The sequence below is a fragment of the Stenella coeruleoalba genome (genome assembly GCF_951394435.1).
Source record: "Stenella coeruleoalba genome assembly, contig: scaffold_40, whole genome shotgun sequence".
Taxonomy (NCBI): domain Eukaryota; kingdom Metazoa; phylum Chordata; class Mammalia; order Artiodactyla; family Delphinidae; genus Stenella; species Stenella coeruleoalba.
The window spans coordinates 2076555-2099315 of NW_027646100.1; the positions used below are offsets into that span (position 1 = coordinate 2076555).

The following is a 22761-nucleotide window of genomic DNA, read 5'->3' on the forward strand; positions in this document are numbered from 1 at the left end:
CACACTGAGCCTTTGGTTATTTCCTCTTCCTGGTGGGAAATGAGAGTTAAATTTGCCCGTCCAGACACCTCCAGCTAGCCTCTCATTGGTTCTCGCTATTCGTGTTCATCTTCCGCAGAAATTGCAAACTGGGCCAAACAAGAGGTTAAAGGCGCTGACTCTCCAAGTGGGGAGAGTGTTAGTAAAGCGTCTGGAATGTTGCACCCGAGTACCAGGGGAGGAAAACTGAGACATATTTGAACACGTCTCCCGTTCACATGGTTGATCATACTTGGGTTCCACATGCATGTTTTAGCTGAAGGAAGAATACCTAAAACCTGGGTAGTTGAAACCCGTGGAATGGGTACCATGCAATATGACTTCAAAGGGTCTTCATTTGCTCACCGAACCTCTCCAATCCTATCACTGCTGCGTTTATGCCCCTGTACACATGCTTGATTCTCTTTCGGAGACATAGCAATCCATAGGTTTTAAGATACTTACTAGTCAGGTACATTCTTATGCGTTTAATATGCGGTGTTGAGTCCATTTCGTTGAGCAAGGAGTAGCTCTTGTCTATTCCATATTTGGCTTAAGGAACTTTATCTGTGCTCATTTCAATCTCTGGTTTTATGCAGCACCCCAACTCACCTTTACCCTTAAGCAAGCATAAGTTGGTTTTCTAAATTTGAGTCCCTGTTCTGTTCTGTAATTCAGTTCCTTTGTAGCCAAGTTTACATTCCGTGTATTACTGATATCTTATGATGTTTCTTTTTCTGTGTGACTTACTTCAGTTAGAATCATCATACCTGAATCCACTCATTGTGCTGCTAAGGGCCTGATGACACAGATTTCATTGCTGAGTGATATTGCTTTGTAAGTAAATACCACAACTTCTTTATCCATTTTTCACTTTCTGTGATGTTGAACTTGTACTGTAAACGAGGTTCTTGTAAACGGAACCGTTCCAAACATTGGGGTGGCTGTGTCTTTTTGATTTTAATTTCCCTAAGCTATAGGACCATAAGTGGAAGTGCCCTAGGTTCTGTTGCTTTGTTTTTTAGATGTTTCAGGAAACACCATACACTTCTCCCGAGTGGTTGTTGGCAATTTACATCCCGCCCATCAGCATAACAAGGCTCCCAGTTCTCCATGGCCTGTCCTGCCTTTCTGGATTTTACACTTTTTTCAGATGGCCCTTTTGACCGGGGGGAAGTGAGACTTCATTGTAGTGCAGATTTCCTTTGCAAGCTTGCTTGGTTGGCCAAAAAGGGCGTATGCGTTTTTTCCTGAATATATTCAGGAAAAAACGCATACGCCCTTTTTGGCCAAGTGCATCATTGTGGACGTTCTGCCTCTTTTCCTATGCTTTCAATGCAATTCCAGTCTACCTCCTGAAATCGGTTTCCTGCAATTCTGCCCCGCTTTCAAGTCCTCTTGGCAGCCTTACTTCAGTCTATTTTTGGACGATAGCTGTCATTTATAACTCTGCAGGTTTGTGCATTACAGTGCCCCTGAGCTCCTTTCTTCAACTTGCTTTCTTGTGACCTGGCCGCAACACCACAGGATGGCTTCAGGCCCTAATCTGGTTCCGGCACGGCACGCTGAGCCTTTGGTTATTTCCTTTTCCTGGTGGGAAATGAGAGTTAAATTTGCCCGTCCAGACACCTCCAGCTAGTCTCTCATTGGTTCTCGCTATTCCTGTTCATCTTCCGCAGAAATTGCAAACTGGGCCAAACAGGAGGTTAAAGGCGCTGACTCTCCAACTCAGGAGAGTGTTAGTAAAGCGTCTGGAATGTTGCACCCGAGTACCAGGGGAGGAAAACTGAGACATATTTGAACACGTCTCCCATTCACATGGTTGATCATACTTGGGTTCCACATGCATGTTTTAGCTGAAGGAAGAATACCTTAAACCTGGAGAGTTAAGACCCGTGTAATGGGTACCATGCAATATGACTTCAAAGGGTCTTCATTTGCTCACCGAACCTCTCCAATCCTATCACTGCTGTGTTTATGCCCCTGTACACATGCTTGATTATCTTTCGGAGACATAGCAATCCATAGGTTTTAAGATACTTACTAGTCAGGTACATTCTTAGGCGTTTAATATGCGGTGTTGAGTCCATTTCGTTGAGCAAGGAGTAGCTCTTGTCTATTCCATATTTGGCTTAAGGAACTTTATCTGTGCTCATTTCAATCTCTGGTTTTATGCAGCACCCCAACTCACCTTTACCCTTAAGCAAGCATAAGTTGGTTTTCTAAATTTGAGTCCCTGTTCTGTTCTGTAATTCAGTTCCTTTGTAGCCAAGTTTACATTCCGTGTATTACTGATATCTTATGATGTTTCTTTTTCTGTGTGACTTACTTCAGTTAGAATCATCATACCTGAATCCACTCATTGTGCTGCTAAGGGCCTGATGACACAGATTTCATTGCTGAGTGATATTGCTTTGTAAGTAAATACCACAAGTTCTTTATCCATTTTTCACTTTCTGTGATGTTGAACTTCTACTGTAAACGAGGTTCTTGTAAACAGAGCCGTTCCAAACTTTGGGGTGGCTGTGTCTTCTTGATTTTAATTTCCCTAAGCTATAGGACCATAAGTGGAAGTGCCCTAGGTTCTGTTGCTTTGTTTTTTAGATGTTTCAGGAAACACCATACACTTCTCCCGAGTGGTTGTTGGCAATTTACATCCCGCCCATCAGCATAACAAGGCTCCCAGTTCTCCATGGCCTGTCCTGCCTTTCTGGATTTTACACTTTTTTCAGATGGCCCTTTTGACCGGGGGGAAGTGAGACTTCATTGTAGTGCAGATTTCCTTTGCAAGCTTGCTTGGTTGGCCAAAAAGGGCGTATGCGTTTTTTCCTGAATATATTCAGGAAAAAACGCATACGCCCTTTTTGGCCAAGTGCATCATTGTGGACGTTCTGCCTCTTTTCCTATGCTTTCAATGCAATTCCAGTCTACCTCCTGAAATCGGTTTCCTGCAATTCTGCCCCGCTTTCAAGTCCTCTTGGCAGGCTTACTTCAGTCTATTTTTGGACGATAGCTGTCATTTATAACTCTGCAGGTTTGTGAATTACAGTGCCCCTGAGCTCCTTTCTTCAACTCGCTTTCTTTTGAGCTGGCCGCAACACCGCAGGATGGATTCAGGCCCTAATCTGGTTCCGGTACGGCACACTGAGCCTTTGGTTATTTCCTCTTCCTGGTGGGAAATGAGAGTTAAATTTGCCCGTCCAGACACCTCCAGCTAGCCTCTCATTGGTTCTCGCTATTCCTGTTCATCTTCCGCAGAAATTGCAAACTGGGCCAAACAAGAGGTTAAAGGCGCTGACTCTCCAAGTGGGGAGAGTGTTAGTAAAGCGTCTGGAATGTTGCACCCGAGTACCAGGGGAGGAAAACTGAGACATATTTGAACACGTCTCCCGTTCACATGGTTGATCATACTTGGGTTCCACATGCATGTTTTAGCTGAAGGAAGAATACCTAAAACCTGGGTAGTTGAAACCCGTGGAATGGGTACCATGCAATATGACTTCAAAGGGTCTTCATTTGCTCACCGAACCTCTCCAATCCTATCACTGCTGCGTTTATGCCCCTGTACACATGCTTGATTCTCTTTCGGAGACATAGCAATCCATAGGTTTTAAGATACTTACTAGTCAGGTACATTCTTAGGCGTTTAATATGCGGTGTTGAGTCCATTTCGTTGAGCAAGGAGTAGCTCTTGTCTATTCCATATTTGGCTTAAGGAACTTTATCTGTGCTCATTTCAATCTCTGGTTTTATGCAGCACCCCAACTCACCTTTACCCTTAAGCAAGCATAAGTTGGTTTTCTAAATTTGAGTCCCTGTTCTGTTCTGTAATTCAGTTCCTTTGTAGCCAAGTTTACATTCCGTGTATTACTGATATCTTATGATGTTTCTTTTTCTGTGTGACTTACTTCAGTTAGAATCATCATACCTGAATCCACTCATTGTGCTGCTAAGGGCCTGATGACACAGATTTCATTGCTGAGTGATATTGCTTTGTAAGTAAATACCACAAGTTCTTTATCCATTTTTCACTTTCTGTGATGTTGAACTTGTACTGTAAACGAGGTTCTTGTAAACAGAGCCGTTCCAAACTTTGGGGTGGCTGTGTCTTTTTGATTTTAATTTCCCTAAGCTATAGGACCATAAGTGGAAGTGCCCTAGTTTCTGTTGCTTTGTTTTTTAGATGTTTCAGGAAACACCATACACTTCTCCCGAGTGGTTGTTGGCAATTTACATCCCGCCCATCAGCATAACAAGGCTCCCAGTTCTCCATGGCCTGTCCTGCCTTTCTGGATTTTACACTTTTTTCAGATGGCCCTTTTGACTGGGGGGAAGTGAGACTTCATTGTAGTGCAGATTTCCTTTGCAAGCTTGCTTGGTTGGCCAAAAAGGGCGTATGCGTTTTTTCCTGAATATATTCAGGAAAAAACGCATACGCCCTTTTTGGCCAAGTGCATCATTGTGGACGTTCTGCCTCTTTTCCTATGCTTTCAATGCAATTCCAGTCTACCTCCTGAAATCGGTTTCCTGCAATTCTGCCCCGCTTTCAAGTCCTCTTGGCAGCCTTACTTCAGTCTATTTTTGGACGATAGCTGTCATTTATAACTCTGCAGGTTTGTGAATTACAGTGCCCCTGAGCTCCTTTCTTCAACTCGCTTTCTTGTGACCTGGCCGCAACACTGCAGGATATCTTCAGGCCCTAATCTGGTTCCGGTACGGCACGCTGAGCCTTTGGTTATTTCCTCTTCCTGGTGGGAAATGAGAGTTAAATTTGCCCGTCCAGACACCTCCAGCTAGCCTCTCATTGGTTCTCGCTATTCCTGTTCATCTTCCGCAGAAATTGCAAACTGGGCCAAACAAGAGGTTAAAGGCGCTGACTCTCCAAGTGGGGAGAGTGTTAGTAAAGCGTCTGGAATGTTGCACCCGAGTACCAGGGGAGGAAAACTGAGACATATTTGAACACGTCTCCCGTTCACATGGTTGATCATACTTGGGTTCCACATGCATGTTTTAGCTGAAGGAAGAATACCTAAAACCTGGGTAGTTGAAACCCGTGGAATGGGTACCATGCAATATGACTTCAAAGGGTCTTCATTTGCTCACCGAACCTCTCCAATCCTATCACTGCTGCGTTTATGCCCCTGTACACATGCTTGATTCTCTTTCGGAGACATAGCAATCCATAGGTTTTAAGATACTTACTAGTCAGGTACATTCTTAGGCGTTTAATATGCGGTGTTGAGTCCATTTCGTTGAGCAAGGAGTAGCTCTTGTCTATTCCATATTTGGCTTAAGGAACTTTATCTGTGCTCATTTCAATCTCTGGTTTTATGCAGCACCCCAACTCACCTTTACCCTTAAGCAAGCATAAGTTGGTTTTCTAAATTTGAGTCCCTGTTCTGTTCTGTAATTCAGTTCCTTTGTAGCCAAGTTTACATTCCGTGTATTACTGATATCTTATGATGTTTCTTTTTCTGTGTGACTTACTTCAGTTAGAATCATCATACCTGAATCCACTCATTGTGCTGCTAAGGGCCTGATGACACAGATTTCATTGCTGAGTGATATTGCTTTGTAAGTAAATACCACAAGTTCTTTATCCATTTTTCACTTTCTGTGATGTTGAACTTGTACTGTAAACGAGGTTCTTGTAAACAGAGCCGTTCCAAACTTTGGGGTGGCTGTGTCTTTTTGATTTTAATTTCCCTAAGCTATAGGACCATAAGTGGAAGTGCCCTAGTTTCTGTTGCTTTGTTTTTTAGATGTTTCAGGAAACACCATACACTTCTCCCGAGTGGTTGTTGGCAATTTACATCCCGCCCATCAGCATAACAAGGCTCCCAGTTCTCCATGGCCTGTCCTGCCTTTCTGGATTTTACACTTTTTTCAGATGGCCCTTTTGACTGGGGGGAAGTGAGACTTCATTGTAGTGCAGATTTCCTTTGCAAGCTTGCTTGGTTGGCCAAAAAGGGCGTATGCGTTTTTTCCTGAATATATTCAGGAAAAAACGCATACGCCCTTTTTGGCCAAGTGCATCATTGTGGACGTTCTGCCTCTTTTCCTATGCTTTCAATGCAATTCCAGTCTACCTCCTGAAATCGGTTTCCTGCAATTCTGCCCCGCTTTCAAGTCCTCTTGGCAGCCTTACTTCAGTCTATTTTTGGACGATAGCTGTCATTTATAACTCTGCAGGTTTGTGAATTACAGTGCCCCTGAGCTCCTTTCTTCAACTCGCTTTCTTGTGACCTGGCCGCAACACTGCAGGATATCTTCAGGCCCTAATCTGGTTCCGGTACGGCACGCTGAGCCTTTGGTTATTTCCTCTTCCTGGTGGGAAATGAGAGTTAAATTTGCCCGTCCAGACACCTCCAGCTAGCCTCTCATTGGTTCTCGCTATTCCTGTTCATCTTCCGCAGAAATTGCAAACTGGGCCAAACAAGAGGTTAAAGGCGCTGACTCTCCAAGTGGGGAGAGTGTTAGTAAAGCGTCTGGAATGTTGCACCCGAGTACCAGGGGAGGAAAACTGAGACATATTTGAACACGTCTCCCGTTCACATGGTTGAGCATACTTGTGTTCCACATGCATGTTTTAGCTGAAGGAAGAATACCTTAAACCTGGAGAGTTGAGACCCGTGAAATGGGTACCATGCAATATGACTTCAAAGGGTCTTCATTTGCTCACCGAACCTCTCCAATCCTATCACTGCTGCGTTTATGCCCCTGTACACACGCTTGATTCTCTTTTGGAGACATAGAAATCCATAGGTTTTAAGATACTTACTAGTCAGGTACATTCTTAGGCGTTTAATATAGGGTGTTGAGTCCATTTCGTTGAGCAAGGAGTAGCTCTTGTCTATTCCATATTTGGCTTAAGGAACTTTATCTGTGCTCATTTCAATCTCTGGTTTTATGCAGCACCCCAACTCACCTTTCCCCTTAAGCAAGCATAAGTTGGTTTTCTAAATTTGAGACACTGTTCTGTTTTGGAATTCAGTTCCTGTGTAGCCAAGTTTACATTCCGTGTATTAGTGATATCTTATGATGTTTCTTTTTCTGTGTGACTTATTTCAGTTAGAATCATCGTACCTGAATCCACTCATTGTGCTGCTAAGGGCCTGATGACACTGATTTCTTTGCTGAGTGATATTGCTTTGTAAGTAAATACCACAAGTTCTTTATCCATTTTTCACTTTCTTCGATGTTGAACTTGTACTGTAAACGAGGTTCTTGTAAACAGAGCCGTTCCAAACTTTGGGATGGCTGTGTCTTTTTGATTTTAATTTCCCTAAGCTATAGGACCATAAGTGGAAGTGCCCTAGGTTCTGTTGCTTTGTTTTTTACATGTTTCAGGAAATACCATACACTTCTCCCGAGTGGTTGTTGGCAATTTCCATCCCGCCCATCAGCATAACAAGGCTCCCAGTTCTCCATGGCCTGTCTTGCCTTTCTGGATTTTACACTTTTTTCAGATGGCCCTTTTGACCGGGGGGAAGTGAGACTTCATTGTAGTGCAGATTTTCTTTGCAAACTTGCTTGGTTGGCCAAAAAGGGCGTATGCGTTTTTTCCTGAATATATTCAGGAAAAAACGCATACGCCCTTTTTGGCCAAGTGCATCATTGTGGACGTTCTGCCTCTTTTCCTATGCTTTCAATGCAATTCCAGTCTACCTCCTGAAATCGGTTTCCTGCAATTCTGCCCCGCATTCAAGTCCTCTTGGCAGCCTTACTTCAGTCTATTTTTGGACGATAGCTGTCATTTATAACTCTGCAGGTTTGTGAATTACAGTGCCCCTGAGCTCCTTTCTTCAACTCGCTTTCTTTTGAGCTGGCCGCAACACCGCAGGGTGGCTTCAGGCCCTAATCTGGTTCTGGTACGGCACGCTGAGCATTTGGTTATTTCCTCTTCCTGGTGGGAAATGAGAGTTAAATTTGCCCGTCCAGACACCTCCAGCTAGCCTCTCATTGGTTCTCGCTATTCCTGTTCATCTTCCGCAGAAATTGCAAACTGGGCCAAACAGGATGTTAAAGGCGCTGACTCTCCAAGTCGGGAGAGTGTTAGTAAAGCGTCTGGAATGTTGCACCCGAGTACCAGGGGAGGAAAACTGAGACATATTTGAACACGTCTCCCGTTCACATGGTTGATCATACTTGGGTTCCAAATGCATGTTTTAGCTGAAGGAAGAATACCTTAAACCTGGAGAGTTGAGACCCGTGGAATGGGTACCATGCAATATGACTTCAACGGGTCTTCATTTGCTCACCGAACTTCTCCAATCCTATCACTGCTGCGTTTAGGCCCCTGTACACATGCTTGATTCTCTTTCGGAGACATAGCAATCCATAGGTTTTAAGATACTTACTAGTCAGGTACATTCTTAGGCGTTTAATATGCGGTGTTGAGTCCATTTCGTTGAGCAAGGAGTAGCTCTTGTCTATTCCATATTTGACTTAAGGAACTTTATCTGTGCTCATTTCAATCTCTGGTTTTATGCAGCACCCCAACTCACCTTTCCCCTTAAGCAAGCATAAGTTGGTTTTCTAAATTTGAGACCCTGTTCTGTTCTGTAATTCAGTTCCTGTGTAGCCAAGTTTACATTCCGTGTATTACTGATATCTTATGATGTTTCTTTTTCTGTGTGACTTACTTCAGTTAGAATCATCATACCTGAATCCACTCATTGTGCTGCTAAGGGCCTGATGACACAGATTTCATTGCTGAGTGATATTGCTTTGTAAGTAAATACCACAACTTCTTTATCCATTTTTCACTTTCTGCGATGTTGAACTTGTACTGTAAACGAGGTTCTTGTAAACGGAGCCGTTCCAAACATTGGGGTGGCTGTGTCTTTTTGATTTTAATTTCCCTAAGCTATAGGACCATAAGTGGAAGTGCCCTAGGTTCTGTTGCTTTGTTTTTTAGATGTTTCAGGAAACACCATACACTTCTCCCGAGTGGTTGTTGGCAATTTACATCCCGCCCATCAGCATAACAAGGCTCCCAGTTCTCCATGGCCTGTTCTGCCTTTCTGGATTTTACACTTTTTTCAGATGGCCCTTTTGACCGGGGGGAAGTGAGACTTCATTGTAGTGCAGATTTCCTTTGCAAGCTTGCTTGGTTGGCCAAAAAGGGCGTATGCGTTTTTTCCTGAATATATTCAGGAAAAAACGCATACGCCCTTTTTGGCCAAGTGCATCATTGTGGACGTTCTGCCTCTTTTCCTATGCTTTCAATGCAATTCCAGTCTACCTCCTGAAATCGGTTTCCTGCAATTCTGCCCCGCTTTCAAGTCCTCTTGGCAGCCTTACTTCAGTCTATTTTTGGACGATAGCTGTCATTTATAACTCTGCAGGTTTGTGCATTACAGTGCCCCTGAGCTCCTTTCTTCAACTTGCTTTCTTGTGACCTGGCCGCAACACCACAGGATGGCTTCAGGCCCTAATCTGGTTCCGGCACGGCACGCTGAGCCTTTGGTTATTTCCTTTTCCTGGTGGGAAATGAGAGTTAAATTTGCCCGTCCAGACACCTCCAGCTAGTCTCTCATTGGTTCTCGCTATTCCTGTTCATCTTCCGCAGAAATTGCAAACTGGGCCAAACAGGAGGTTAAAGGCGCTGACTCTCCAACTCGGGAGAGTGTTAGTAAAGCGTCTGGAATGTTGCACCCGAGTACCAGGGGAGGAAAACTGAGACATATTTGAACACGTCTCCCATTCACATGGTTGATCATACTTGGGTTCCACATGCATGTTTTAGCTGAAGGAAGAATACCTTAAACCTGGAGAGTTAAGACCCGTGTAATGGGTACCATGCAATATGACTTCAAAGGGTCTTCATTTGCTCACCGAACCTCTCCAATCCTATCACTGCTGTGTTTATGCCCCTGTACACATGCTTGATTATCTTTCGGAGACATAGCAATCCATAGGTTTTAAGATACTTACTAGTCAGGTACATTCTTAGGCGTTTAATATGCGGTGTTGAGTCCATTTCGTTGAGCAAGGAGTAGCTCTTGTCTATTCCATATTTGGCTTAAGGAACTTTATCTGTGCTCATTTCAATCTCTGGTTTTATGCAGCACCCCAACTCACCTTTACCCTTAAGCAAGCATAAGTTGGTTTTCTAAATTTGAGTCCCTGTTCTGTTCTGTAATTCAGTTCCTTTGTAGCCAAGTTTACATTCCGTGTATTACTGATATCTTATGATGTTTCTTTTTCTGTGTGACTTACTTCAGTTAGAATCATCATACCTGAATCCACTCATTGTGCTGCTAAGTGCCTGATGACACAGATTTCATTGCTGAGTGATATTGCTTTGTAAGTAAATACCACAAGTTCTTTATCCATTTTTCACTTTCTGTGATGTTGAACTTGTACTGTAAACGAGGTTCTTGTAAACAGAGCCGTTCCAAACTTTGGGGTGGCTGTGTCTTCTTGATTTTAATTTCCCTAAGCTATAGGACCATAAGTGGAAGTGCCCTAGGTTCTGTTGCTTTGTTTTTTAGATGTTTCAGGAAACACCATACACTTCTCCCGAGTGGTTGTTGGCAATTTACATCCCGCCCATCAGCATAACAAGGCTCCCAGTTCTCCATGGCCTGTCCTGCCTTTCTGGATTTTACACTTTTTTCAGATGGCCCTTTTGACCGGGGGGAAGTGAGACTTCATTGTAGTGCAGATTTCCTTTGCAAGCTTGCTTGGTTGGCCAAAAAGGGCGTATGCGTTTTTTCCTGAATATATTCAGGAAAAAACGCATACGCCCTTTTTGGCCAAGTGCATCATTGTGGACGTTCTGCCTCTTTTCCTATGCTTTCAATGCAATTCCAGTCTACCTCCTGAAATCGGTTTCCTGCAATTCTGCCCCGCTTTCAAGTCCTCTTGGCAGCCTTACTTCAGTCTATTTTTGGACGATAGCTGTCATTTATAACTCTGCAGGTTTGTGAATTACAGTGCCCCTGAGCTCCTTTCTTCAACTCGCTTTCTTGTGACCTGGCCGCAACACTGCATGATATCTTCAGGCCCTAATCTGGTTCCGGTACGGCACGCTGAGCCTTTGGTTATTTCCTCTTCCTGGTGGGAAATGAGAGTTAAATTTGCCCGTCCAGACACCTCCAGCTAGCCTCTCATTGGTTCTCGCTATTCCTGTTCATCTTCCGCAGAAATTGCAAACTGGGCCAAACAAGAGGTTAAAGGCGCTGACTCTCCAAGTGGGGAGAGTGTTAGTAAAGCGTCTGGAATGTTGCACCCGAGTACCAGGGGAGGAAAACTGAGACATATTTGAACACGTCTCCCGTTCACATGGTTGAGCATACTTGGGTTCCACATGCATGTTTTAGCTGAAGGAAGAATACCTTAAACCTGGAGAGTTGAGACCCGTGAAATGGGTACCATGCAATATGACTTCAAAGGGTCTTCATTTGCTCACCGAACCTCTCCAATCCTATCACTGCTGCGTTTATGCCCCTGTACACACGCTTGATTCTCTTTTGGAGACATAGAAATCCATAGGTTTTAAGATACTTACTAGTCAGGTACATTCTTAGGCGTTTAATATAGGGTGTTGAGTCCATTTCGTTGAGCAAGGAGTAGCTCTTGTCTATTCCATATTTGGCTTAAGGAACTTTATCTGTGCTCATTTCAATCTCTGGTTTTATGCAGCACCCCAACTCACCTTTCCCCTTAAGCAAGCATAAGTTGGTTTTCTAAATTTGAGACACTGTTCTGTTTTGGAATTCAGTTCCTGTGTAGCCAAGTTTACATTCCGTGTATTAGTGATATCTTATGATGTTTCTTTTTCTGTGTGACTTATTTCAGTTAGAATCATCGTACCTGAATCCACTCATTGTGCTGCTAAGGGCCTGATGACACAGATTTCATTGCTGAGTGATATTGCTTTGTAAGTAAATACCACAAGTTCTTTATCCATTTTTCACTTTCTTCGATGTTGAACTTGTACTGTAAACGAGGTTCTTGTAAACAGAGCCGTTCCAAACTTTGGGATGGCTGTGTCTTTTTGATTTTAATTTCCCTAAGCTATAGGACCATAAGTGGAAGTGCCCTAGGTTCTGTTGCTTTGTTTTTTACATGTTTCAGGAAACACCATACACTTCTCCTGAGTGGTTGTTGGCAATTTACATCCCGCCCATCAGCATAACAAGGCTCCCAGTTCTCCATGGCCTGTCTTGCCTTTCTGGATTTTACACTTTTTTCAGATGGCCCTTTTGACCGGGGGGAAGTGAGACTTCATTGTAGTGCATATTTTCTTTGCAAACTTGCTTGGTTGGCCAAAAAGTGCGTATGCGTTTTTTCCTGAATATATTCAGGAAAAAACGCATACGCCCTTTTTGGCCAAGCGCATCATTGTGGACGTTCTGCCTCTTTTCCTATGCTTTCAATGCAATTCCAGTCTACCTCCTGAAATCGGTTTCCTGCAATTCTGCCCCGCTTTCAAGTCCTCTTGGCAGCCTTACTTCAGTCTATTTTTGGACGATAGCTGTCATTTATAACTCTGCAGGTTTGTGAATTACAGTGCCCCTGAGCTCCTTTCTTCAACTCGCTTTCTTTTGAGCTGGCCGGAACACCGCAGGGTGGCTTCAGGCCCTAATCTGGTTCTGGTACGGCACGCTGAGCCTTTGGTTATTTCCTCTTCCTGGTGGGAAATGAGAGTTAAATTTGCCCGTCCAGACACCTCCAGCTAGCCTCTCATTGGTTCTCGCTATTCCTGTTCATCTTCCGCAGAAATTGCAAACTGGGCCAAACAGGATGTTAAAGGCGCTGACTCTCCAAGTCGGGAGAGTGTTAGTAAAGCATCTGGAATGTTGCACCCGAGTACCAGGGGAGGAAAACTGAGACATATTTGAACACGTCTCCCGTTCACATGGTTGATCATACTTGGGTTCCACATGCATGTTTTAGCTGAAGGAAGAATACCTTAAACCTGGAGAGTTGAGACCCGTGGAATGGGTACCATGCAATATGACTTCAAAGGGTCTTCATTTGCTCACCGAACCTCTCCAATCCTATCACTGCTGCGTTTATGCCCCTGTACACATGCTTGATTCTCTTTCGGAGACATAGCAATCCATAGGTTTTAAGATACTTACTAGTCAGGTACATTCTTAGGCGTTTAATATGCGGTGTTGAGTCCATTTCGTTGAGCAAGGAGTAGCTCTTGTCTATTCCATATTTGACTTAAGGAACTTTATCTGTGCTCATTTCAATCTCTGGTTTTATGCAGCACCCCAACTCACCTTTCCCCTTAAGCAAGCATAAGTTGGTTTTCTAAATTTGAGACCCTGTTCTGTTCTGTAATTCAGTTCCTGTGTAGCCAAGTTTACATTCCGTGTATTACTGATATCTTATGATGTTTCTTTTTCTGTGTGACTTACTTCAGTTAGAATCATCATACCTGAATCCACTCATTGTGCTGCTAAGGGCCTGATGACACAGATTTCATTGCTGAGTGATATTGCTTTGTAAGTAAATACCACAACTTCTTTATCCATTTTTCACTTTCTGCGATGTTGAACTTGTACTGTAAACGAGGTTCTTGTAAACGGAGCCGTTCCAAACATTGGGGTGGCTGTGTCTTTTTGATTTTAATTTCCCTAAGCTATAGGACCATAAGTGGAAGTGCCCTAGGTTCTGTTGCTTTGTTTTTTAGATGTTTCAGGAAACACCATACACTTCTCCCGAGTGGTTGTTGGCAATTTACATCCCGCCCATCAGCATAACAAGGCTCCCAGTTCTCCATGGCCTGTCCTGCCTTTCTGGATTTTACACTTTTTTCAGATGGCCCTTTTGACCGGGGGGAAGTGAGACTTCATTGTAGTGCAGATTTCCTTTGCAAGCTTGCTTGGTTGGCCAAAAAGGGCATATGCGTTTTTTCCTGAATATATTCAGGAAAAAACGCATACGCCCTTTTTGGCCAAGTGCATCATTGTGGACGTTCTGCCTCTATTCCTATGCTTTCAATGCAATTCCAGTCTACCTCCTGAAATCGGTTTCCTGCAATTCTGCCCCGCTTTCAAGTCCTCTTGGCAGCCTTACTTCAGTCTATTTTTGGACGATAGCTGTCATTTATAACTCTGCAGGTTTGTGCATTACAGTGCCCCTGAGCTCCTTTCTTCAACTTGCTTTCTTGTGACCTGGCCGCAACACCACAGGATGGCTTCAGGCCCTAATCTGGTTCCGGCACGGCACGCTGAGCCTTTGGTTATTTCCTTTTCCTGGTGGGAAATGAGAGTTAAATTTGCCCGTCGAGACACCTCCAGCTAGCCTCTCATTGGTTCTCGCTATTCCTGTTCATCTTCCGCAGAAATTGCAAACTGGGCCAAACAGGAGGTTAAAGGCGCTGACTCTCCAAGTGGGGAGAGTGTTAGTAAAGCGTCTGGAATGTTGCACCCGAGTACCAGGGGAGGAAAAGTGAGACATATTTGAACACGTCTCCCATTCACATGGTTGATCATACTTGGGTTCCACATGCATGTTTTAGCTGAAGGAAGAATACCTTAAACCTGGAGAGTTAAGACCCGTGTAATGGGTACCATGCAATATGACTTCAAAGGGTCTTCATTTGCTCACCGAACCTCTCCAATCCTATCACTGCTGCGTTTATGCCCCTGTACACATGCTTGATTCTCTTTCGGAGACATAGCAATCCATAGGTTTTTAAGATACTTACTAGTCAGGTACATTCTTAGGCGTTTAATATGCGGTGTTGAGTCCATTTCGTAGAGCAAGGAGTAGCTCTTGTCTATTCCATATTTGGCTTAAGGAACTTTATCTGTGCTCATTTCAATCTCTGGTTTTATGCAGCACCCCAACTCACCTTTACCCTTAAGCAAGCATAAGTTGGTTTTCTAAATTTGAGTCCCTGTTCTGTTCTGTAATTCAGTTCCTGTGTAGCCAAGTTTACATTCCGTGTATTACTGATATCTTATGATGTTTCTTTTTCTGTGTGACTTACTTCAGTTAGAATCATCATACCTGAATCCACTCATTGTGCTGCTACGGGCCTGATGACACAGATTTCATTGCTGAGTGATATTGCTTTGTAAGTAAATACCACAACTTCTTTATCCATTTTTCACTTTCTGCGATGTTGAATTTGTACTGTAAACGAGGTTCTTGTAAACAGAGGCGTCCCAAACTTTGGGGTGGCTGTGTCTTATTGATTTTAATTTCCCTAAGCTATAGGACCATAAGTGGAAGTGCCCTAGGTTCTGTTGCTTTGTTTTTTAGATGTTTCAGGAAACACCATACACTTCTCCCGAGTGGTTGTTGGCAATTTACATCCCGCCCATCAGCATAACAAGGCTCCCAGTTCTCCATGGCCTGTCCTGCCTTTCTGGATTTTACACTTTTTTCAGATGGCCCTTTTGACCGGGGGGAAGTGAGACTTCATTGTAGTGCAGATTTCCTTTGCAAGCTTGCTTGGTTGGCCAAAAAGGGCGTATGCGTTTTTTCCTGAATATATTCAGGAAAAAACGCATACGCCCTTTTTGGCCAAGTGCATCATTGTGGACGTTCTGCCTCTTTTCCTATGCTTTCAATGCAATTCCAGTCTACCTCCTGAAATCGGTTTCCTGCAATTCTGCCCCGCTTTCAAGTCCTCTTGGCAGCCTTACTTCAGTCTATTTTTGGACGATAGCTGTCATTTATAACTCTGCAGGTTTGTGAATTACAGTGCCCCTGAGCTCCTTTCTTCAACTCGCTTTCTTGTGAGCTGGCCGCAACACCGCAGGATGGCTTCAGGCCCTAATCTGGTTCCGGTCGGCACACTGAGCCTTTGGTTATTTCCTCTTCCTGGTGGGAAATGAGAGTTAAATTTGCCCGTCCAGACACCTCCAGCTAGCCTCTCATTGGTTCTCGCTATTCCTGTTCATCTTCCGCAGAAATTGCAAACTGGGCCAAACAGGAGGTTAAAGGCGCTGACTCTCCAAGTGGGGAGAGTGTTAGTAAAGCGTCTGGAATGTTGCACCCGAGTACCAGGGGAGGAAAACTGAGACATATTTGAACACGCCTCCCGTTCACATGGTTGATCATACTTGGGTTCCACATGCATGTTTTAGCTGAAGGAAGAATACCTAAAACCTGGGTAGTTGAAACCCGTGTAATGGGTACCATGCAATATGACTTCAAAGGGTCTTCATTTGCTCACCGAACCTCTCCAATCCTATCACTGCTGCGTTTATGCCCCTGTACACATGCTTGATTCTCTTTCGGAGACATAGCAATCCATAGGTTTTAAGATACTAACTAGTCAGGTACATTCTTAGGCGTTTAATATGCGGTGTTGAGTCCATTTCGTTGAGCAAGGAGTAGCTCTTGTCTATTCCATATTTGGCTTAAGGAACTTTATCTGTGCTCATTTCAATCTCTGGTTTTATACAGCAACCCAACTCACCTTTCCCCTTAAGCAAGCATAAGTGTGTTTTCTAAATTTGAGACCCTGTTCTGTTTTGGAATTCAGTTCCTGTGTAGCCAAGTTTACATTCCGTGTATTAGTGATATCTTATGATGTTTCTTTTTCTGTGTGACTTATTTCAGTTAGAATCATCGTACCTGAATCTACTCATTATGCTGCTACGGGCCTCATGACATAGATTTCATTGCTGAGTGATACTGCATTGTACGTAAGTACCACAAGTTCTTTATCCATTTTTCACTTTCTGCGATGTTGAACTTGTACTGTAAACGAGGTTCTTGTAAACAGAGCCGTTCCAAACTTTGGGGTGGCTGTGTCTTTTTGATTTTAATTTCCCTAAGCTATAGGACCATAAGTGGAAGTGCCCTAGGCTCTGTTGCTTTGTTTTTTAGATGTTTCAGGAAACACCATACACTTCTCCTGAGTGTCTGTTGGCAATTTACATCCCGCCCATCAGCATAACAAGGCTCCCAGTTCTCCTTGGCCTGTCCTGCCTTTCTGGATTTTACACTTTTTTCAGATGGCCCTTTTGACCGGGAGGAAGTGAGACTTCATTGTAGTGCAGATTTCCTTTGCAAGCTTGCTTGGTTGGCCAAAAAGGGCGTATGCGTTTTTTCCTGAATATATTCAGGAAAAAACGCATACGCCCTTTATGGCTAAGTGCATCATTGTGGACGTTCTGCCTCTTTTCCTATGCTTTCAATGCAATTCCAGTCTACCTCCTGAAATCGGTTTCCTGCAATTCTGCCCCGCTTTCAAGTCCTCTTGGCAGCCTTACTTCAGTCTATTTTTGGACGATAGCTGTCATTTATAACTCTGCAGGTTTGTGAATTACAGTGCCCCTGAGCTCCTTTCTTCAACTCGCTTTCTTGTGACCTGGCCGCAACACCGCAGGATGCCTTCAGGACCTAATCTGGTTCCGGCACGGCACGCTGAGCCTTTGGTTAATTCCTCTTCCTGGTGGGAAATGAGAGTTAAATTTGCCCGTCCAGACACCTCCAGCTAGTCTCTCATTGGTTCTCGCTATTCCTGTTCATCTTCCGCAGAAATTGCAAACTGGGCCAAACAGGAGGTTAAAGGCACTGACTCTCCAAGTCGGGAGAGCGTTAGTAAAGCATCTGGAATGTTGCACCCGAGTACCAGGGTACAAAAACTGAGACATATTTGAACACGTCTCCCGATCACATGGTTGATCATACTCTAGGTTCCACATGCATGTTTTAGCTGAAGGAAGAATACCTTAAACCTGGGTAGTTGAAACCCGTGGAATGGGTACCATGCAATATGACTTCAAAGTGTCTTCATTTGCGCACCGAACCTCTCCAATCCTATCACTGCTGCGTTTATGCCCCTGTACACATGCTTGATTCTCTTTTGGAGACATAGCAATCCATAGGTTTTAAGATACTTACTAGTCAGGAACATTCTTAGGCATTTAATATGGGGTGTTGAGTCCATTTCGTTGAGCAAGGAGTAGCTCTTGTCTATTCCATATTTGGCTTAAGGAACTTTATCTGTGCTCATTTCAATCTCTGGTTTTATGCAGCACCCCAACTCACCTTTCCCCTTAAGCAAGCATAAGTTGGTTTTCTAAATTTGAGACCCTGTTCTGTTCTGTAATTCAGTTCCTGTGTAGCCAAGTTTACATTCCGTGTATTAGTGATATCTTATGATGTTTCTTTTTCTGAGTGACTTACTTCAGTTAGAATCATCATACCTGAATCCACTCATTGTGATGCTAAGGGTCTGATGACATAGATTTCATTGCTGAGTGATATTGCTTTGTAAGTGAATACCACAACTTCTTTATCCATTTTTCACTTTCTGCGATGTTGAACTTGTATTGTAAACGAGGTTCTTGTAAACAGAGCCGTTCCAAACTTTGGGGTGGCTGTGTCTTTTTGATTTTAATTTCCCTAAGCTATAGGACCATAAGTGGAAGTGCCCTAGGCTCTGTTGCTTTGTTTTTTAGATGTTTCAGGAAACACCATACACTTCTCCCAAGTGGTTGTTGGCAATTTACATCCCACCCATCAGCATAACAAGGCTCCCAGTTCTCCATGGCCTGTCCTGCCTTTCTGGATTTTACACTTTTTTCAGATGGCCCTTTTGACCGGGGGGAAGTGAGACTTCATTGTAGTGCAGATTTCCTTTGCAAGCTTGCTTGGTTGGCCAAAAAGGGCGTATGCGTTTTTTCCTGAATATATTCAGGAAAAAACGCATACGCCCTTTTTGGCCAAGTGCATCATTGTGGACGTTCTGCCTCTTTTCCTATGCTTTCAATGCAATTCCAGTCTACCTCCTGAAATAGGTTTCCTGCAATTCTGCCCCGCTTTCAAGTCCTCTTGGCCGCCTTACTTCAGTGTATTTTTGGACGATAGCTGTCATTTATAACTCTGCAGGTTTGTGAACTACAGTGCCCCTGAGCTCCTTTGTTCAACTCGCTTTCTTTTGAGCTGGCCGCAACACCGCAGGATGGCTTCAGGCCCTAATCTGGTTCCGGTACGGCACGCTGAGCCTTTGGTTATTTCCTCTTCCTGGTGGGAAATGAGAGTTAAATTTGCCCGTCCAGACACCTCCAGCTAGCCTCTCATTGGTTCTCGCTATTCCTGTTCATCTTCCGCAGAAATTGCAAACTGGGCCAAACAGGAGGTTAAAGGCGCTGACTCTCCAAGTGGGGAGAGTGTTAGTAAAGCGTCTGGAATGTTGCACCCGAGTACCAGGGGAGGAAAACTGAGACATATTTGAACACGTCTCCCGTTCACATGGTTGATCATACTTGGGTTCCACATGCATGTTTTAGCTGAAGGAAGAATACCTAAAACCTGGGTAGTTGAAACCCGTGTAATGGGTACCATGCAATATGACTTCAAAGGGTCTTCATTTGCTCACCGAACCTCTCCAATCCTATCACTGCTGCGTTTATGCCCCTGTACACATGCTTGATTCTCTTTCGGAGACATAGCAATCCATAGGTTTTAAGATACTTACTAGTCAGGTACATTCTTAGGCGTTTAATATGCGGTGTTGAGTCCATTTCGTTGAGCAAGGAGTAGCTCTTGTCTATTCCATATTTGGCTTAAGGAACTTTATCTGTGCTCATTTCAATCTCTGGTTTTATGCAGCAACCCAACTCACCTTTACCCTTAAGCAAGCATAAGTTGGTTTTCTAAATTTGAGACCCTGTTCTGTTTTGGAATTCAGTTCCTGTGTAGCCAAGTTTACATTCCGTGTATTACTGATATCTTATGATGTTTCTTTTTCTGTGTGACTTATTTCAGTTAGAATCATCGTACCTGAATCTACTCATTATGCTGCTACGGGCCTGATGACATAGATTTCATTGCTGAGTGATACTGCATTGTACGTAAGTACCACAAGTTCTTTATCCATTTTTCACTTTCTGCGATGTTGAACTTGTACTGTAAACGAGGTTCTTGTAAACAGAGCCGTTCCAAACTTTGGGGTGGCTGTGTCTTTTTGATTTTAATTTCCCTAAGCTATAGGACCATAAGTGGAAGTGACCTAGGCTCTGTTGCTTTGTTTTTTAGATGTTTCAGGAAACACCATACACTTCTCCCGAGTGGTTGTTGGCAATTTACATCCCACCCATCAGCATAACAAGGCTCCCAGTTCTCCATGGCCTGTCCTGCCTTTCTGGATTTTACACTTTTTTCAGATGGCCCTTTTGACCGGGGGGAAGTGAGACTTCATTGTAGTGCAGATTTCCTTTGCAAGCTTGCTTGGTTGGCCAAAAAGGGCGTATGCGTTTTTTCCTGAATATATTCAGGAAAAAAACGCATACGCCCTTTTTGGCCAAGTGCATCATTGTGGACGTTCTGCCTCTTTTCCTATGCTTTCAATGCAATTCCAGTCTACCTCCTGAAATCGGTTTCCTGCAATTCTGCCCCGCTTTCAAGTCCTCTTGGCAGCCTTACTTCAGTCTATTTTTGGACGATAGCTGTCATTTATAACTCTGCAGGTTTGTGAATTACAGTGCCCCTGAGCTCCTTTCTTCAACTCCCTTTCTTGTGACCTGGCCGCAACACCGCAGGATGGCTTCAGGACGTAATCTGGTTCCGGCACGGCACGCTGAGCCTTTGGTTAATTCCTCTTCCTGGTGGGAAATGAGAGTTAAATTTGCCCGTCCAGACACCTCCAGCTAGCCTCTGATTGGTTCTCGCTATTCCTGTTCATCTTCCGCAGAAATTGCAAACTGGGCCAAACAGGAGGTTAAAGGCGCTGACTCTCCAAGTGGGGAGAGTGTTAGTAAAGCGTCTGGAATGTTGCACCCGAGTACCAGGGGAGGAAAACTGAGACATATTTGAACACGTCTCCCGTTCACATGGTTGATCATACTTGGGTTCCACATGCATGTTTTAGCTGAAGGAAGAATACCTTAAACCTGGGTAGTTGTAACCCGTGGAATGGGTACCATGCAATATGACTTCAAAGGGTCTTCATTTGCTCACCGAACCTCTCCAATCTTATCACTGCTGTGTTTATGCCCCTGTACACATGCTTGATTCTCTTTCGGAGACATAGCAATCCATAGGTTTTAAGATACTTACTAGTCAGGTACATTCTTAGGCGTTTAATATGGGGTGTTGAGTCCATTTCGTTGAGCAAGGAGTAGCTCTTGTCTATTCCATATTTGGCTTAAGGAACTTTATCTGTGCTCATTTCAATCTCTGGTTTTATGCGGCACCCCAACTCACCTTTACCCTTAAGCAAGCATAAGTTGGTTTTCTAAATTTGAGACCCTGTTCTGTTCTGTAATTCAGTTCCTGTGTAGGCAAGTTTACATTCCGTGTATTAGTGATATCTTATGATGTTTCTTTTTCTGTGTGACTTATTTCAGTTAGAATCATCATACCTGAATCCACTCATTGCGATGCTAAGGGCCTGATGACATAGATTTCATTGCTGAGTGATATTGCTTTGTAAGTGAATACCACAACTTCTTTATCCATTTTTCACTTTCTGCGATGTTGAACTTGTACTGTAAACGAGGTTCTTGTAAACAGAGCTGTTCCAAACTTTGGGGTGGCTGTGTCTTTTTGATTTTAATTTCCCTAAGCTATAGGACCATAAGTGGAAGTGCCCTAGGCTCTGTTGCTTTGTTTTTTAGATGTTTCAGGAAACACCATACACTTCTCCCAAGTGTCTGTTGGCAATTTACATCCCGCCCATCAGCATAACAAGGCTCCCAGTTCTCAATGGCCTGTTGCCTTTCTGGATTTTACACTTTTTTCAGATGGCCCTTTTGACCGGGGGGAAGTGAGACTTCATTGTAGTGCAGATTTCCTTTGCAAGCTTGCTTGGTTGGCCAAAAAGGGCGTATGCGTTTTTTCCTGAATATATTCAGGAAAAAACACATACGCCCTTTTTGGCCAAGTGCATCATTGTGGACGTTCTGCCTCTTTTCCTATGCTTTCAATGCAATTCCAGTCTACCTCCTGAAATCGGTTTCCTGCAATTCTGCCCCGCTTTCAAGTCCTCTTGGCAGCCTTACTTCAGTCTATTTTTGGACGATAGCTGTCATTTATAACTCTGCAGGTTTGTGAATTACAGTGCCCCTGAGCTCCTTTCTTCAACTCGCTTTCTTGTGACCTGGCCGCAACACCGCATGATGGCTTCAGGCCCTAATCTGGTTCCGGCCCGGCATGCTGAGCCTTTGGTTAATTCCTCTTCCTGGTGGGAAATGAGAGTTAAATTTGCCCGTCCAGACACCTCCAGCTAGCCTCTCATTGGTTCTCGCTATTCCTGTTCATCTTCCGCAGAAATTGCAAACTGGGCCAAACAGGAGGTTAAAGGCGCTGACTCTCCAAGTGGGGAGAGTGTTAGTAAAGCGTCTGGAATGTTGCACCCGAGTACCAGGGGAGGAAAACTGAGACATATTTGAACACGTCTCCCGTTCACATGGTTGATCATACTCTGGGTTCCACATGCATGTTTTAGCTGAAGGAAGAATACCTTAAAACTGGAGAGTTGAGACCCGTGTAATGGGTACCATGCAATATAACTTCAAAGGGTCTTCATTTGCTCACCGAACTTCTCCAATCCTATCACTGCTGTGTTTATTCCCCTGTACACACGCTTGATTCTCTTTTGGAGACATAGCAATCTATAGGTTTTAAGATACTTACTAGTCAGGTACATTCTTAGGGGTTTAATATGGGGTTTTGAGTCCATTTCGTTGAGCAAGGAGTAGCTCTTGTCTATTCCATATTTGGCTTAAGGAACTTTATCTGTGCTCATTTCAATCTCTGGTTTTATGCAGCACCCCAACTCACCTTTCCCCTTAAGCAAGCATAAGT

General features: G+C 43.8%; 1 long non-coding RNA gene across 8 annotated transcripts in view; it reads left to right on the plus strand.

The window, feature by feature from the left end:
• LOC307181340 overlaps positions 1-22761 on the plus strand; it is a 1758975-nt gene that overhangs the window by 1413714 nt on the left and 322500 nt on the right. The window contains exon 11 of one of the 8 annotated variants that reach the window (XR_013826455.1): positions 16568-16649. The exons of the other annotated variants lie outside the window; for them this stretch is intronic. This is a non-coding gene — a long non-coding RNA (uncharacterized lncRNA). The remainder of the gene's footprint in view (positions 1-16567; positions 16650-22761) is intronic. 8 annotated transcript variants of the gene reach the window in all.